General features: G+C 43.9%; 1 protein-coding gene across 2 annotated transcripts in view; it reads left to right on the top strand.

The window, feature by feature from the left end:
* The window catches only part of nckap1 (NCK-associated protein 1), a 297,326-nt gene that overhangs the window by 31,790 nt on the left and 247,676 nt on the right, over nt 1-17,860 (top strand). The window lies entirely within an intron of this gene.

The following is a 17,860-nucleotide window of genomic DNA, read 5'->3' as shown; positions in this document are numbered from 1 at the left end:
ACAAATCCATGCTGACTTAGACCTATCATGATGCTGAGAATGACATGAGTAGCACGTGTAGCGAGTTGGTCGTACCGCAGGTGAAGGGTCCACAGCCAGATAGTGAATGGAAGACCAGCAGGAAGAGCAGTGCAAGGAAGATAGTGCAGGGGTCCCCTGTGGTCATCCCCCTGCAAAACAGAAACACTGCTTTGAGTACTGTTGGGGGGGATGACGCATCAGGGGAGGGCAGCAGCAGCCAAGTTCATGGCACCGTGGCTGGCTCTGTTGCACAGGAGGGCAGGAAAAAGAGTGGGAGAGCGACAGTGATAGGGGATTCAATTGTAAGGGGAATAGATAGGCGTTTCTGTGGCCGCAACTGAGACTCCAGGATGGTATGTTGCCTCCCTGGTGCAAGGGTCAAGGATGTCTCCGAGCGGGTGCAGGACATTCTGAAAAGGGAGGGAGAACAGCCAGTTGTCGTGGTGCACATTGGTACCAACAACATAGGTTTAAAAAAAAAGGGATGAGGTCCTACGAAACGAATTTAAGGAGCTAGGAGCTAAATTGAAATGTAGGACCTCAAAAGTAGTAATCTTGGGATTGCTACCAGTGCCACGTGCTAGTCAGAGTAGGAATCGCAGGATAGCGCAGATGAATACGTGGCTTCAGCAGTGGTGCAGCAGGGAGGGATTCAAATTCCTGGGACATTGGAACCGGTTCTGGGGGAGGTGGGACCAGTACAAACCGGACGGTCTGCACCTGAGCAGGACCGGAACCAATGTCCTAGGGGGAGGAGTTAAACTAATATCGCAGGGGGATGGGAACCAATGCAGGGAGACAGAGGGAAACAAAAAGGAGACAAAAGCAAAAGACAAAGGAGATGAGGAAAAGTGGAGGGCAGAGAAATCCAAGGCAAAGAACAAAAAGGGCCACTGTACAGCAAAATTCTAAAAAGAGAAAGGGTGTTTTTAAAAAAAAAACAAGCCTGAAGGCTTTGTGTCTTAATGCAAGGAGTATCCGTAATAAGATGGATGAATTAACTGCAAATAGATGTTAACAAATATGATGTGATTGGGATTACGGAGACGTGGCTCCAGGATGATCAGGGCTGGGAACTCAACATCCAGGGGTATTCAACATTCAGGAAGGATAGAATAAAAGGAAAAGGAGGTGGGGTAGCATTGCTGGTTAAAGAGGAGATTAATGCAATAGTTAGGAAGGACATTAGCTTGGATGTTGTGGAATCTATATGGGTAGAGCTGCAGAACACCAAAGGGCAAAAAACGTTAGTGGGAGTTGTGTACAGACCTCCAAACAGTAGTAGTGATGTTGGGGAGGGCATCAAACAGGAAATTAGGGGTGCATGCAATAAGGGTGCAGCAGTTATAATGGGTGACTTTAATATGCACATAGATTGGGCTAACCAAGCTGGAAGCAATACGGTGGAGGAGGATTTCCTGGAGTGCATATAAGGGATGGTTTTCTAGACCATTATGTTGAGGAACCAACTAGGGGGGAAGCCATCTTAGACTGGGTGTTGTGTAATGAGAGAGGATTAATTAGCAATCTCGTTGTGCGAGGCCCCTTGGGGAAGTGTGACCATAATATGGTGGAATTCTGCATTAGGATGGAGAATGAAACAGTTAATTCAGAGACCATGGTCCAGAACTTAAAGAAGGCTAACTTTGAAGGTATGAGGCATGAATTGGCTAGGATAGATTGGCGAATGATACTGAAGGGGTTGACTGTGGATGGCAATGGCAGACATTTAGAGACCGCATGGATTAACTGCAACAATGTCTGGCGTAAAAATAAAAAAGGGAAGGTGGCTCAACCGTGGCTATCAAGGGAAATCAGGGATAGTATTAAAGCCAAGAAAATAGCAGTGAACCCGGAGACTGGGAGAAATTTAGAACCCAGCAGAGGAGGACAAAGGGTTTGATTAGGGCAGGGAAAATGGAGTATGAGAAGAAGCTTGCAGGGAACATTAAGACGGATTGCAAAAGTTTCTATAGATATGTAAAGAGAAAAAGGTTCGTAAAGACAAACGTAGGTCCCTTGCAGTCAGAATCAGGGGAAGTCATAACGGGGAACAAAGAAATGACGGACCAATTGAACAAGTACTTGGGTTCGGTATTCACTAAGGAGGACACGAACAACCTTCCGGATATAAAAGGGGTCAGAGGGTCGAGTAAGGAGGAGGAACAGGGAAATCCTTATTAGTCGGGAAATTGTGTTGGGGAAATTGATGAGATTGAAGGCCGATAAATCCCCAGGGCCTGATGGACTTAAGGAGGTGGCCTTGGAAATAGCGGATGCATTGACAGTCATTTTCCAACATTCCATTGACTCTGGATCAGTTCCTATCGAGTGTAGCCAATGCAACCCCACTTTTTTAAAAAAGGAGGGAGAGAGAAAACGGAATTATAGACCGGTCAGCCTGACATCGGTAGTGGGTAAGATGATGGAATCAATTATTAAGGATGTCATAGCAGCGTATTTGGAAAGAGGTGACATGAGAGGGCCAAGTCAGCATGGATTTGTGAAAGGGAAATCATGCTTGACAAATCTTTTGGAATTTTTTGAGAATGTTTCCAGTAGAGTGGACAAGGGAGAACCAGTTGATGTGGTATATTTGGACTTTCAGAAGGCTTTCGACAAGGTCCCACACAAGAGGTTAATGTGCAAAGTTAAAGCACATGGGATTGGGGGTAGTGTGCTGACATGGATTGAGACCTGGTTGTCAGACAGGAAGCAAAGAGTAGGAGTAAATGGGTACTTTTCAGAATGGCAGGCGGTGACTAGTGGGGTACTGCAAGGTTCTGTGCTGGGGCCCCAGCTGTTTACATTGTACATTAATGATTTAGACAAGGGGATTAAATGTAGTATCTCCAAATTTGCGGATGACACTAAGTTGGGTGGCAGTGTGAGCTGCGAGGAGGCTGCTATGAGGCTACAGAGCGACTTGGATAGGTTAGGTGAGTGGGCAAATGCATGGCAGATGAAGTATGATGTGGATAAATGTGAGGTTATCCACTTTGGTGGTAAAAACAGAGAGACAGACTATTATCTGAATGGTGACAGATTAGGAAAAGGGGAGGTGCAAAGAGACCTGGGTGTCATGGTACATCAGTCATTGAAGGTTGGCATGCAGGTACAGCAGGCGGTTAAGAAAGCAAATGGCATGTTGGCCTTCATAGCGAGGGGATTTGAGTACGTGGGCAGGGAGGTGTTGCTACAGTTGTACAGGGCCTTGGTGAGGCCACACCTGGAGTATTGTGTACAGTTTTGGTCTCCTAACCTGAGGAAGGACATTCTTGCTATTGAGGGAGTGCAGCGAAGGTTCACCAGACTGATTCCAGGGATGACGGGACTGACCCATCAAGAAAGACTGGATCAACTGGGCTTGTATTCACTGGAGTTCAGAAGAATGAGAGGGGACCTCATAGAAATGTTTAAAATTCTGATGGGTTTGGACAGGTTAGATGCAGGAAGAATGTTCCCAATGTTCGGGAAGTCCAGAACCAGGGGTCACAGTTGAAGGATAAGGGGTAAGCCATTTAGGACCGAGATGAGGAGAAACTTCTTCACCCAGAGAGTGGTAAACCTGTGGAATTTTCTACCACTGAAAATTGTTGAGGCCAATTCACTAAATATATTCAAAAAGGAGTTAGATGTCGCCCTTACTACTCTGGGAATCAAGGGGTATGGCGAGAAAGCAGGAATGGGGTACTGAAGTTTCATGTTCAGCCATGAACTCATTGAATGGCGATGCAGGCTCTAAGGGCCGAATGGCCTACTCCCGCACCTATTTTCTATGTTTCTATCATGTCACCTCTTTCCAAATGCGCTGCTATGACATCCTTAATAATTGATTCCACCCATTTTACCCACTACCGATGTCCGGCTGACTGGTCTATAATTCTCTGTTTTCTCTCCCTCCTTTTTTAAAAAGTGGGGTTACATTGGCTACCCTCCACTCCATAGGAACTGATCCAGAGTCTATGGAATGTTGGAAAATGACTGTCAATGCATCCGCTATTTCCAAGGCCACCTCCTTAAGTACTCTGGGATGCAGTCCATCAGCTCCTGGGGATTTAGCGGCCTTCAATCCCATCAATTTCCCCAACACAATTTCCCGACTAATAAGGATTTCCCTCAGTTCCTCCTTCTTACTAGACCCTCTGACCCCTTTTATATCCGGAAGGTTGTTTGTGTCCTCCTTAGTTAATACCGAACAAAAGTATTTGTTCAATTGGTCTGTCATTTCTTTGTTCCCTGTTATGACTTCCCCTGATTCTGACTGCAGGGGATCTACGTTTGTCTTTACTAACATTTTTCTCTTTACATATCTATAGAAGCTTTTGCAGTCCGTCTTAATGTTCCCTGCAAATTTCCTCTCGTACTCTCTTTTCCCTGTCCTAATCAAACCCTTTGTCCTCCTCTGCTGAGTTCTAAATTTCTCCCAGTCCCCAGGTTCGCTGCTATTTCTGGCCAATTTCTATGCCACTTCCTTGGCTTTAATACTATCCCTGATTTCCCTTGATAGCCACGGTTGAGCCACCTTCCCTTTTTTATTTTTACGCCAGGCAGGGATGTACAATTGTTGTAGTTCATCCACGTGGTCTCTAAATGTCTGCCATTGCCCATTCACTGTCAACCCCTTAAGTATCATTCGCCAATCTATCCTAGCCAATGGAGTCAGTGGCTAGAGAACGGAGTTTGTGGCAGGGACTGAAAACAATGGCTTCGGTCTTCCCAATATTCAATTGGAGAAAATTTCTGCTCATCGAGAACTGGATGTCAGACAAGCAGTCTTGACAATTTAGAGACTGAGTGGTCACGAGAAGTGGTATTGAGGTAGAGCCAAGTGTCATTAGCGTACATGTGGAAACTGATGCTGTGTTTTCAGATGATGTCGCCAAGGGGAAGTATGTCGATGAGAATTAGGAGGGGGCCAAGGATAGATCCTTGGGGGATGGGAAGAGAAGCCGTTGCAGGTGATTCTCTGGTTATGATTAGATAGAATAAAACCAGGTGAGTGCAGACTCACCCAGCTGGACGATAGAGTGGACAACCTCCGTCCATGGTTGCAGACAAGTCAAGGATGAGGAGGGATAGCTTGCTTTTGTCACAGTCACCAAGGATGTCATTTGTGACTTTGATGAGAGCCATTTCAGTCGTGTGGCAGGCAGGGAACCCAGATTGGAGGGATTCAAACATGGAATTGCCGAAAGATGGGCACGGATTTGGGAGGCGACAACACGTTCAGGGACTTTGGAGAGGAAAGAAAGGTTGGATATGGAACGGTAGTTTTTAAGGACGGAGGGGTTGAGGGTTGGGTTTTTGAGGAGAGGGGCGATGACAGCAGATTGTAAGGTGAAGGTGATGGTACCTGAGGACAGAGAACTGTTAACAATGTCAACTAACATGGGAGCCAGAAAAGGAAGTTGGGTGGTCAGCAATTTGGTGGGATTGGGTCAAGGGAGCAGGAAGTGAGTCTCATGGACAGGATGAGCTTGGAAAGGTCATGAGGGGAAATCGGAGAGAAATTGGAAAAAGATTTGAGGTCAGGGCTAGGGCAGATGGGGATCCTTAAAGGATGGGTTAGGGGAAGGAAGGGAAGAGGCAGAGGCAGCCGAACGGATGGTCTCAATCTTGGAGACAAAAGTCCATGAGTTCCTCACACTTATTGTCGGAGGTGAGGGTGGATATTGGGGAGAGGAGTTTAAAAAGACTAACAGTGGAGAATAGAAGTAGGGGTTTATCTTTATATTCCAGAATGATTCAGAAAAGAATTTGAGTATGATTATTGATTATTCAATAAAGTTTCCAGTCAAAGTGAAGCCATCATCGACAAAGCTAGTCAAATGCTAGTTGTTCTTTGGCCATTTGACTAACTCCCCCAAAAAATCAGTTATTCTGACCACATAAAGATTCACTGGTGGTGCTACATTTGGAATATTGTGCAGTTTTCGGCACTCTGACTTGGAAAAGGTTCAGAAAAAATGAAGGTAATTCTGTGTTTTGAGGATTAAAGTTAGACTTGGATTGCTTTTAATAATTGCAGAACATGGGTGCAAAATTAATGAGACTTAACCATCTAGTGACTCTCTTGGTAGGATGGGTGGAAGGTAAATGATGGTTTGGGGTTGAGTTGGCTCCAGGATAACACCCCTGACAGTGGAAGACTAAAATCGAGTTACCCCTCTCTGGCAGACTAATGAGAGTCTTGGGGCTGTGATGATTGGCCTCCAACAACCACAACCATCCTTTGTGCTCGGTATGACTCCAACCAATGGAGAGTTTTCCCCCTGATTCCCATTGACTTAAGTTTTACCAGGGCTCCTTGATACCACACTCTGTTAAATACTGGCTTCATGTCGAGCAGTCACTCACCTCACCACCTGTAATCCAGCTCTTTTGTCCATGTTTGGACCAAGGCTCCAATGAGTTCTGGAGCAGAGTGGTCCTGGCGGAACTCAAATTGAGTATCTGTGAGCAGGTTATTGGTGAGTAAGTGCCACTTGATAGCACTGTCGACGACACCTTCCATCATTGGGTGGAACAGGTCATACCTGGATAGTTTTCCACATTGTTGGATAGATGCCAGAGTTGTAGCTGTATTGGAACAGCTTGGCTAGAGGCACAGTTAGTTCGGGAGCACAAGTCTTCAGCACAACAGCAGGGATGTTATCGGGGTCCGTAGCCTTAGCTGTATTCAATGCGCTTAGCTGTTTCTTGATATCACGTGGAGTGAATCGAATTGGCTAAAGACTGGCTTCTGTGATGATGGGGACCTCGGGAGGAGGTCGATATGCATCATCCACTTGGCATGTCTGGCTGAAGATGGTTGCAAACACTTCAGCCTTGTCTTTTGCACTCATGTACTGGGCTCTGCCATCATTGAGAATGGTGCAGAGCTTTGATCTGATCCTTGATTGTGGGATTGCTTAGCTCTGTTTATAGCATAGCTGTTTAGCAAGCATGTAGTCTTGTGTGGCACTTCATTTTTAGGTACACCTGGTGCTGCTCCTGGCATGCTCTTCTGCACTCCTTATTGAACCAGGGTTGGTCCTCTTGCTTGATGGTAATGGTAGATTGAGGGATATGCCAAGCCATGAGGTTACAGATTGTGGTGGAATACAATTCTGCTGCTGCTGATGGCCGACAGCGCCTCATGGATGCCCAGTTCTGAGCTGCGAGGTCTGTTTGGAATCTATCCCATTTAATGTGGTAGTGCCACACAACACGATGGAATGTGTCCTCGGTGTGAAGACAGGACTTCATCTCCACAATGACCATGCAGTGGTATCATGGACAGATCCAGCTGCGACAGATAGATTGGTGAGGACGAGATCAAGTAGGTTTTTTCCTCATGTTGGTTATCTCGCCACCTGCCGCAGGCCCAGTCTGGCAGATATGTCCTTTAGGACTCAGCTGGTGCTGAAGTTGATTCTGGGTGGTCCATCTGGATTTTAAATTATTTTTCGTAGCAGTTTGTTACAACTGAGTGGCTTGCTCGGCCATTACAGAGGGCAGTTAAGAGTCAACTACATTGCTCTGGGTGTGGAGTCACACATCGGCCAGACCACGTAAGAGCAGCAGATTTCCTTCACTAAAGGACATTAGTGAATTAGATTGTTTTTTACGACAATCCGATAGTTTCATAGTTATCATTACTGATACTATCTTTTTATTCCAGATTTATTTAATTAACTGAATTTAAATTCCCCGGCTGCCGTTGTGAGATTTGAACTCTCATCTTCGGATCATTAGTCCAGGCCTCTGGATTACTAGTTCAGTAACATAACCACTATGCTAACGTTCCCGGTGTTATATTCGTGGAATGTCGAATTTTTCCTGTGATTCTTAATGTAATTCTTTAAAATGTTTCTTAATGATATTTCAGCTTCTACCTTAATCCATGTGCATGTCCCAATCTTTATTTCACTCTAAAATGAATAAAAAGTGAAGGAACATCACTTTTTTTACTTCCTGGTTTGCTGTCTGCCAGAATTCTTCAAAGTGATTGGCTGCTCAGCCAGCTTGATGATGTCCCTGTTGCTGTACCTTGGAGATCACTTAGACTTGGCATCAGATTCAAATTAACATTGGGAGAGGTGAAATCAATGCCCCAGAGATCACCAGATCTTTGAGCAGCTTTCTTCAAGGTCAGCGGCAAGAGCCAGTACTTCACCGCTGACCCAAAGTTGTTACCATTACTGAGAAGAGTTGGCCAATATCCTTGCATTGTTACATGATATGCTGCCTGTGTTATTCCCAGATAGCTCTGCGTTGGTTTTGGAGAATTTGTTTCCAGATTTTGATGTCACTATGTAATTACAATTCACTTGTGAAAATGTCAATTCATTCATATCTAATATTCCTAAATATGGTCTTCCATATTATTATTGAAGTAAACATAGTAAGGCACTCCGAGAATAGAGCATTCTCTGTTCTGTGGGTGCTACTGAAGTGTAACCTGAAAAATACAATTTTTTAATTTGCTTCAGCAGCACAGCTTGTACACCATCATAACACCACTTTATGTTAAAGCTATGAAATTCCTCATAATCAAAGCTATTGATTTTCCATTTTCAGTGGGAGAACAGATGGAATGGCAGAATGTGATTGGCTGCCTGAATTTTCACTTTTGTGCAAGAATTTCCTAGAAGTGTTGTTTGGAGTGGAATTCTGCCTGCCAGCCTGAAGCTCTGCCTGTGGCCTTGAATTGAGCCTGCCTGCTGTTTCGACCTCCATCTTCCTGTCTGCATGTTCTGCTTGCTGCCACCTTAACTTGAGCTTGTCTGCTGCTTCAAGTTGGTGGTAAGAATGTTCTGGTCTAATTATTCTGTCACCTACCCTTTTACAAAAAAGTACTAATCCTTGCTGATTTTAGAATATTAAGGTGTTGAGTAAACTAACCTGTGTTTTGGATTGTGCTTGAAGTGGCTATTGAGAGGATGGATTGTAGTCATTGTATCAACTTACAGAATTTAGCACTACAGCCTTTAACATTTCAGTTACTGGAAACATTACATTAATATTGTTCCTCTATCATTACCCCGTGTAATGTTTCTTTGGTAATGTTTGAAGCTGCAGGTTGACCATTGCAAAGGCATAGTGTCAATCAATGTGCGTTTGCAGTGGACAATATGTACCAGAGTGCCTGTAAAACCGAGCATCTGTTCCCCAAAACATTGCTGAAAAATCTCAATCCCAATTATAAAAACAGCATTTGACTTATTTTGTCACTGTCCGTTACCCTTCCTGTCGTGGTGCAGAGCTTCTTGCAAGGTCAAATCCAATACTTTTAGAATCACATAGGATTTTCATCATATTGTAAAGTAGTTTTGCTGCTACTAGTAATTTTTGAAAGTTTCCATTAACTTGGCTGTACCATTGAAGTGGGTGGAGGTTAATTTGGAAATACTAAATTCATGTAGGGGCATCTTGAGTTAAATAGCACGAACTTATCTTGCCAATGACTCATTACTGACGAGTGAAATATTTGTCAGAATGCAAGCATCAATTGGTGGCATGTGTATGATCACTAGCTGGAATTTGTGGTTAACTTTTTATTTCCTTGATGCATTGCTGGAGTTTAATTCTGCTTGTGTGCTGCATAAGTGAAAGAAATTCCAAAGTTTACCATCTACTCTAAATAATTGGGCATTTACTTACTTCCCCCACATTCAAAAAACCTTTCAGTCTTTGATTTCAAGAATTCTATTTTAGTCTCTTCGTCTGGTGGATATATATATATATAGTCTCTCATCTCATCTTACACTTAATGGTCAGAATGCATTGCCATTCCATCATAAGATATCTTTGTATTGCATTGCACTGATGATTGTATGTACCTCTCTTGTGCTTAGACGGAGCCAGTGGGGGCCAGGTGATCATGATTATCCACCCACCCGCACCGCAGTCGGCCAAACCTATCTCTGCCACTGCTTATGCTAGACGCAAGTATGTGCGTGCCTCTCGCTTAATCAGGAATGTGCTTATATTGAATATGATAAATAGATATTCCATAGCTGGTATTTTATCAGCAGTCACAATTGGGTGACATTCTGATACTATTTTAAATGAACTATTTGCTTTTACATAGTGCCTTTAACATAGTAAAACCAAGGTACCAACAATATAGGCAAAAAATGGGATGAGGTCCGAGAAGCTGAATTTAAGGAGCTAGGAATTAAATTTAAAAAGTAGGACCCCAAAGGTAGTAGTCTCAGGATTGCTACCAGTGCCACGTGCTAGTCAGAATAGGAATTGCAGGATAGCTCAGATGAATACGTGGCTTGAGGAGTGGTGCAGAAGGGAGGGATTCAAATTCCTGGGACATTGGAACCGGTTCTGGAGGAGGTGGGACCAGTACAAACCGGACGGTCTGCACCTGGGCAGGACTGGAACCAATGTCCAAGGGGGAGTGTTTGCTAGTGCTGTTGGGGAGGGGTTAAACTAATATGGCAGGAGGATGGGAACCTATGCACGGAGACAGATGGAAGTAAAATGGGGGCAGAAGAAAAGTAAAAGTGGAGGGCAGAGAAACCTAAGGCAAAAATCAAAAAGGGCCACATTACAGCAAAATTCTAAAGGGGCAAAGTGTGTTTAAAAAGACAAGCTTGAAGGCTCTGTGCCTGAGTGCGAGGAGTATTCGTAATAAGGTGGACGAATTAACTGCACAGGCAGCAATTAATGAATATGATATAATTGGCATCACGGAAACATGGCTCCAGGGTGACCAAGGCTGGGAACCCAATATCCAGGGGTATTCAACATTTAGGAAGGATAGACAGAAAGGTAAAGGAGGTGGGGTAGCGTTGCTGGTTAAAGAGAAAATTAACGCAATAGTAAGGAAGGACATTAGCTTGGATGATGTGGAATCTGTATGGGTGGAGCTGCGGAATATCAAAGGGGAGAAAACGCGAGTGGGAGTTGTTTACAGACCACCAAACAGTAGTAGTAAGGTTGGGGACAGCATCAAGCAAGAAATTAGGGATGCGTTCAGTAAAGGTACAGCAGTTATCATGGGCGACTTTAATCTACATATAGATTGGGCTAACCAAACTGGTAGCAATATAGTGGAGGAGGATTTCCTGGAGTGTATTAGGGATGATTTTCTGGACCAATATGTCGAGGAACCAACTAAAGGGCTGGCCATCCTTGACTGGGTGATGTGTAATGAGAAAGGACTAATTTAGCAATCTTGTGCGAGGCTCCTTGGGGAAGAGTGACCATAATATGATAGAATTCTTTATTAAGATGGAGAGTGACAGTTAATTCAGAGACGAGGATCCTGAACTTGAAAGGTAACTTTGATGGTATGAGACGTGAATTGGCTAGAATAGACTGGCGAGTGATACTTAAAGATTGACGGTGGATAGGCAATGGCAAACATTTAAAGATCAAATGGATGAACTTCAACAATTGTACATCCCTGTCTGGAGTAAAAATAAAACTGGGAAGGTGGCTCAACCGTGGCTAATAAGGGAAATTAAGGATAGTGTTAAATCCAAGGAAGAGGCATATAAATTGGCCAGAAACAGCAGCAAACCTGACGACTGGGAGAAATTTAGAATTCAGCAAAGGAGGGCAAAGGGTTTAATTAGGAGGGGGAAAATAGAGTCTGAGAAGAAGCTTGCCGGGAACATAAAAACTGATTGCAAAAACTTCTATAGATATGTGACAAGAAAAAGATTAGTGAAGACAAACGTCGGTCCCTTGCAGTCAGATTCAGGTGAATTTATAATGGGAAACAAAGAAATGGCAGACCAGTTAAAATAAATACTTTGGTTCTGTCTTCACGAAGGAAGACACAAATAACCTTCCAGAAATACTAGGGGACTGAGGGTCGAGTGAGAAGGAGGAACTGAAGGAAATCCTTATTTGGTGGGAAATTGTGTTAGGAAAATTGAAGGCCGATAAATCCCCGGGGCCTGATAGTCTGCATCCCAGAGTACTTAAGGAAGTGGCCCTAGAAACAGTGGATGCATTGGTGATCATTTTCCAACAGTCTATCGACTCTGGATCAGTACTTATGGACTGGAGGGTTGCTAATGTAACACCACTTTTTAAAAAAAAAGAAGGGAGAGAGAAAACGGGTAATTATAGACCGGTTAGCGTGACATCAGTAGTGGGGAAAATGTTGGAATCAATTATTAAAGATGAAATAGCAGCACATTTGGAAAGCAGTGACCGGATCGGTCCAAGTCAACATGGATTTATGAAAGGGAAATCATGCTTGACAAATCGTCTGGAATTTTTTGAGGATGTAACGAGTAGAGTGGACAAGGGAGAACCAGTGGATGTGGTGTATTTGGATTTTCAAAAGGCTTTTGACAAGGTCCCACACAAGAGAAGAGATTGGTGTGCAAATTTGAAGCACATGGTATTGGGGGTAATGTGCTGACGTGGATAGAGAACTGCTTCCTGTCTGCCAACCAGAGAGTCGGGATAAATGGGTCCTTTTCAGAATGGCAGGCATTGACTAGTGGGATGCCGCAGGGCTCCGTGCTGGGACCCCAACTGTTTACAATATACATTAATGATTTAGATGAAGGAATTGAGTGTAATATCTCCAAGTTTGCAGATGACACTAAGCTGGGCGGCGGTGTGAGCTGTGAGGAGGATGCTAAGAGACTGCAGGGTGACTTGGACAGGTTAGGTGAGTGGGCAAATGCATGGCAGGTGCAGTATAATGTGGATAAATATGAGGTTATCCACTTTGCGGGCAAAAACACGAAGACAGAATATTATCAGAATGGTGGCAGGTTAGGAAAAGGGGAGGTGCAACGAGACCTGGCTGCCATGGTACATCAGTCATTGAAAGTTGGCATGCAGGCACAGCAGCCGGTGAAGAATGCAAATGGTATGTTGGCCTTCATAGCTAGGGGATTTGAGTATAGGAGCAGGGAGGTCTAACTGCAGTTGTACAGGGCCTTGGTGAGGCCTCAGCTGGAATATTGTATTCAGTTTTGGTCGTCTAATCTGAGGAAAAACGCTGTTGCTATTGAGGGAATGCAGCGAAGGTTCACCAGACTGATTCTCGGGATGGCAGGAGAGACTGGATCAACTGGGCCTGTATTCACTGTAGTTTAGAAGGATGAGAGCAGATCTCATAGAAACATAAAATTCTGATGGGACTGGACAGGTTAGATGCAGGAAGAATGTTCCCGATTGTTGGGGAGTCCAGAACCAGGGGACACAGTCGAAGGATAAGGGGTAAGCCATTTAAGACTGAGATGAGGAAAAACTTCTTCACTCAGAGTTGTTAACTTGTGGAATTCCCTTCCGCAGAGAGTTGTTGATGCCAGTTCATTGGATATATTCAAGAGGATGTTAGATATGGTCCTTATGGCTAAAGGGATCAAGGGGTATGGAGAGAAAGCAGGAAAGGGGTACTGAGGTGAATCATCAGCCATGATCTTATTGAATGGTGGTGCAGGCTCGACGGGCCGAATGGCCTACTCCACCTATTTTCTATGTTTCTAAGGCAATTCACAGCAGCGTTATCAAACAAAATTTGACACCGAGCAACATAAGGAGATATTGGGCCAGGTGACCAAAAGCTTGGTCAAAGAGGTAGGTTTTAAGGAGCGACTTAAACGTGATAGGAGAGGTGGAGAGTTTTAGGGAGCGAATTCCAGCGTTTAGGGCCTTGGCAGCTGAAGGCATGGCCGCAATACTGGATGCCGGACAAGCAGTCTGACAATTTTGTGATGGTGGAGGGATCGAGAGAAGTGGTGGTGGGGTAGAGCTGGGTGTCGTCAGCGTATCTATGGAACCTGATGTATTTTCTGATGTCGCTGAGGGGCAGCATGCAGATGAGAAATGGGAGTGGGGCCAAGGATAGATCGTTGGGGGACACCAGAGCTAAGGGTGAAGGAGTGGGAAGAGATGCCATTGCAGGTGATTCTTTGACTACGACTGGGTAGATAAGAATGAAACTCTTCAAGTGCAGTCCCACCCAGCTAGATGACTGAGGAGGAGAATGGTGTGGTCAAACATGTTAAAAGCTGCAAAAGTGTCGGGAACGACGAGGATGGAAAGTTTACCATGGTCATAGTCACATGTGACTTTGATAAGAGCCATTTTATTACTGTGGCAGGGGTGGAAACCTGATTGGAGGGATTCAAACATGAAGTTCTGGGAAAAATGGGCATGGATTTGGTAGAGGACAGCACGTTCAAGGACTTTGGAGAGGAAAGGGAGGTTTGAGATGGGGTGGTAGTTTACAAGGACCGAGGGGGTCAAGGGCGATATTCCCTGTCAGCTGCGTGGCCATGTAGTAATGGGAAAGGTCCCGCACAGGTCACTCATTGGCTTCTCCATTGTAAGTACCGTACATGCAAGGACATTTAAAGGGACCACATACTAAAAGATACAGGTCGTGCAAAGCAAAATGCAGTTTTTAGAGAACATTGATCAAGGGTTGTTTCTTTTGAGGTGAGGAGAGATCACTGTAGAATTGAAAGGGAAGGGGCCAGTCCCTGAGGAGAGAGAACCGTTAACAATATCAACTAACATGGGGGCCAGGAAGGGAAGTTGGGTGGTCAGCAGTTTAGTGGGATCAGAGTTGATGGCGAAGGAGATGGGTCTCGTAGACGAGATGAGCTCGGAGAGGGCTTATAGGGAAATGGGAGAGAAACTCGAGAAAGATGCTAGTTCAGGACAAGGCAGGGAGGATGTTTGGCCTGGTGGACTTGGGTAAAGATATCTCTGAAAATTGGCATGGTACTTGGGTGGATGATAGAGAAAGAGGATTTGAAATGAGGTGAGAGATGGATCAAGGTGAATTGCTCCAAGGAGGAGAAAATGCCAGAGGAGTAGAAGGACAGACAGAGGTGTGATTTAGTGGTGAGAGCCACGCCGCCGCCATCACGGCTGTTTGGGCGGGGCAAGTGGTGGGAGGTATAGCCAGCGGGGGAGACTTCTTCACCCCTTAGCCAGATTTCCGTCAAGGCCATGATGTCGATGCAATCATCCACAATAAGCTCATGGCTGGCAAGGCTTTGTTCACAAGTGAGCAGGCATGCTGGAGGGAGGTACGGAGAGTGGCGATGATGGTTGATCCAGTGGCAATTATGGCCCAACAGTGCTCAGGTCAAACTATTGCACCAGTTGATGAGGAAGGTATTTTATCAATTGAGACACGTTCATAACTTGTCTGCCTGCGTATCTTTCACACTTGTGAAAGAATGTTGTGAAATACCTGCATTGCAAAATATAATTAATGGATGGCTTTATGACTTTAAATTAGAGACAGGATTGTCTGTTAGAACAAAGCAACCATAATTTTGACACTATCTTTCCATTCTCAAATTTACTAATGTAAAACTTTTAGTTGCATATACAAGTAAGAAGTTACTGTTGTCCAATGGGGGGTGGACAGGAAGCCCTTAAAGGAAAGTGCAATTCTCCCCACTCTGCTTCCACAGATTTTCTTATTTGTAGGTAGTTCAACTCAATGCACATAAGATACCTGCAGTAGATTTAAATTGCGTACTAATAGTGTAATGCTTGATGCAACCATAGTTGTGTTCGGTTACAGTGCTCAGCTGCCTTAAAACAAGAACGTCACCATGGTGCTTTTGTCTGTGTGTGCAGAGTACCATAGACATGCACAAATGTAAGCAATATTGCTTTATTGTTGCAATTGTACTTGTACACACTTCTTTATTAGTGCTGCTGTAACAGCATCGATAGTTTACATTCAAAACGCAGTTATAGATTTCAAACTGCACTATTGTAAGTCAATATATGGGGAAAATAAAATAAAAAGTAGTTACCACAAATCCACATTGTAGTTTGTATGAAACTGTGGGCTCAATTTTACCAAAAGCTGTTTTTTGGTGTACTTGAAGAGTTACGTCCATTTTTTTGGCCCCAACTATACCAAAAAAAAACATCCAAGTTTCCACGTTTGAATTGCTCGTTTTGGCGGCGCCAAGCCTGTCCTTTAGCTTTGGGAATGGAGCCGAAGATCTGCGCCAAAAGATCGGGTTGCCACGTTAACCAGGGACACACTTCGGGCTGAGGCTGAAAAGTGAAACATACAACAGCCGGCTCACAGCAACCTGCACAAGCACCTTACACATTGCAGCAACTTACCACTGTTAAGTTATTGAAGTGTTTATGACAAAAGTCTATTTCCCCCCTGCCCCCCCCCCCCCCACAGGGCTCGAGGGCCTCCCCTTCCTGGTACCCGCTACTATCCCACGCCGAAAGGCCTCCCCTTCCCGGTACCCGTGACTATCCCAGGCTAAAGGGCCTCCTCCCTCCTGGTACCCGCTACTATCCCAGGCCGAAGGATCTCCTCCCTCACGGTACCAGCTCTTGACTCTAGCCGAAAGGCCTCCCACCCCCCCCCCCCTTCCCCTCTCTCCCTCCCCTCTCTCTGCTGCTGTCTGGGCCCTGGAAGTGCATCTGCTGTGCTGATTTCCTTACCTGCGCTGATTTTCTTAACTGCCCAAAAGGTTTTTCCATAGAGGTCACATACGCCATCCTAAGAAAAATTGGAGCTGGCCAAACTTGCTTAAAAGGCCAGAATTGGCGCTGGTGGCAGGTTACGCCCCAATGAGGTTTTAAAAACAAACTAACTTTAAAAAAAATCGTGACTGAGTTACACTGGCGCACAATCTTTGGGGAAACTTGGATTTTAAAATTTAGGCCAAAAAAAGCGGTGCGTGCCAAAAAATATACAGCGCAAATAACGGGAAAATTGAGCCCTGTATGTTGTAAATATCCTGTTTACATTTTGGTATTTTGTATCGTCAAATATTTCTTCAATAGCCATATTTAAGGAAGTTTGTTAACTTGCATGAATCTAAAGTTGTTTGATTTAATTTTATACAAAATATATTTACTAGAATTGTAGTGGTAAAATTGCTTTTAAAATTCTGCAGGTTTGGGCAGGGTCTGTTCATGGTTTTGTTACTAAGCATTCTATAGTAGACATAGTTAAACATTTCAAGAGGATTGCAAATTATTTCATAACTTTTTCCTTAACTTAACTTTAAATTCCTCTATCCAGATTCTGTCTTCAATTGCATGTAATATCTTTATAACTATATGGGTTTTGCAGACTTCCTCAGATGTCCTGCATGCTGTCTTTGAAGAGATTTTGCATGCACTGTGCCTGCCTTCTGAATTTGCGGGTTCAACCATATGCAGTTAGCAATTTTCTTCATGTATGGTATTAAATTAGTGTAAATTTTATAAATTTGGGTCTTATGAGTAAAGTTAAAGGAGGAGTATTTCTGGAAGCTTTTCCTTAGTGTTTTACATGAACAGGTGATCTGATGTAGCCGATACTTGATTTGCCCAATTTTGCAGTTTACACATTTATAATTAGACATTAAGTATTGTTCCCTAAAGTTTGTGTAGACGCATGCCAGATGTTGGAAACTTTTGTGTTTTACATGTGTTCTCTCTTTCTGTTACAATGCTTCCACAGCAAGGACAAGTTTGGAAGGTTTGCAAAGCTTTTCACCTTCCCTCTGCTATCAGACCAGTCTCATCACCCATGACTTTTCTCTTTTGTAATTCACAATACGTAGGGCTGTGGATGAACTATAGAAATCAATGAGTAGAAAGCAAGATAAAATTAACTGTTACAATTCTGGTTTTTCATCCACAGACTGGGTTACATGCTGTATTCTGCTTTCCTTGTAGTTATATACATATGTTTCTGAACTCCCTTAGGAATTCTATTGAAATTTTTATTTCAAAACAACATATGAGGCTGAAATAAAAAATAGTCCAATAAAGTTCTTTGCTGATCTCTAGAGATTATTTTCTTAAAAAGAAAACTTTTGTTGGTGAATACAGAGAAAACCTAGAAGCTTGCACTGCTTTAAAATGTCGT

This window comes from Pristiophorus japonicus, chromosome 3 (genome assembly GCF_044704955.1).
Source record: "Pristiophorus japonicus isolate sPriJap1 chromosome 3, sPriJap1.hap1, whole genome shotgun sequence".
Lineage (NCBI taxonomy): Eukaryota > Metazoa > Chordata > Chondrichthyes > Pristiophoridae > Pristiophorus > Pristiophorus japonicus.
Note: the sequence above shows the minus strand (reverse complement) of the source record. Positions and strands in the feature narration are given on the sequence as shown.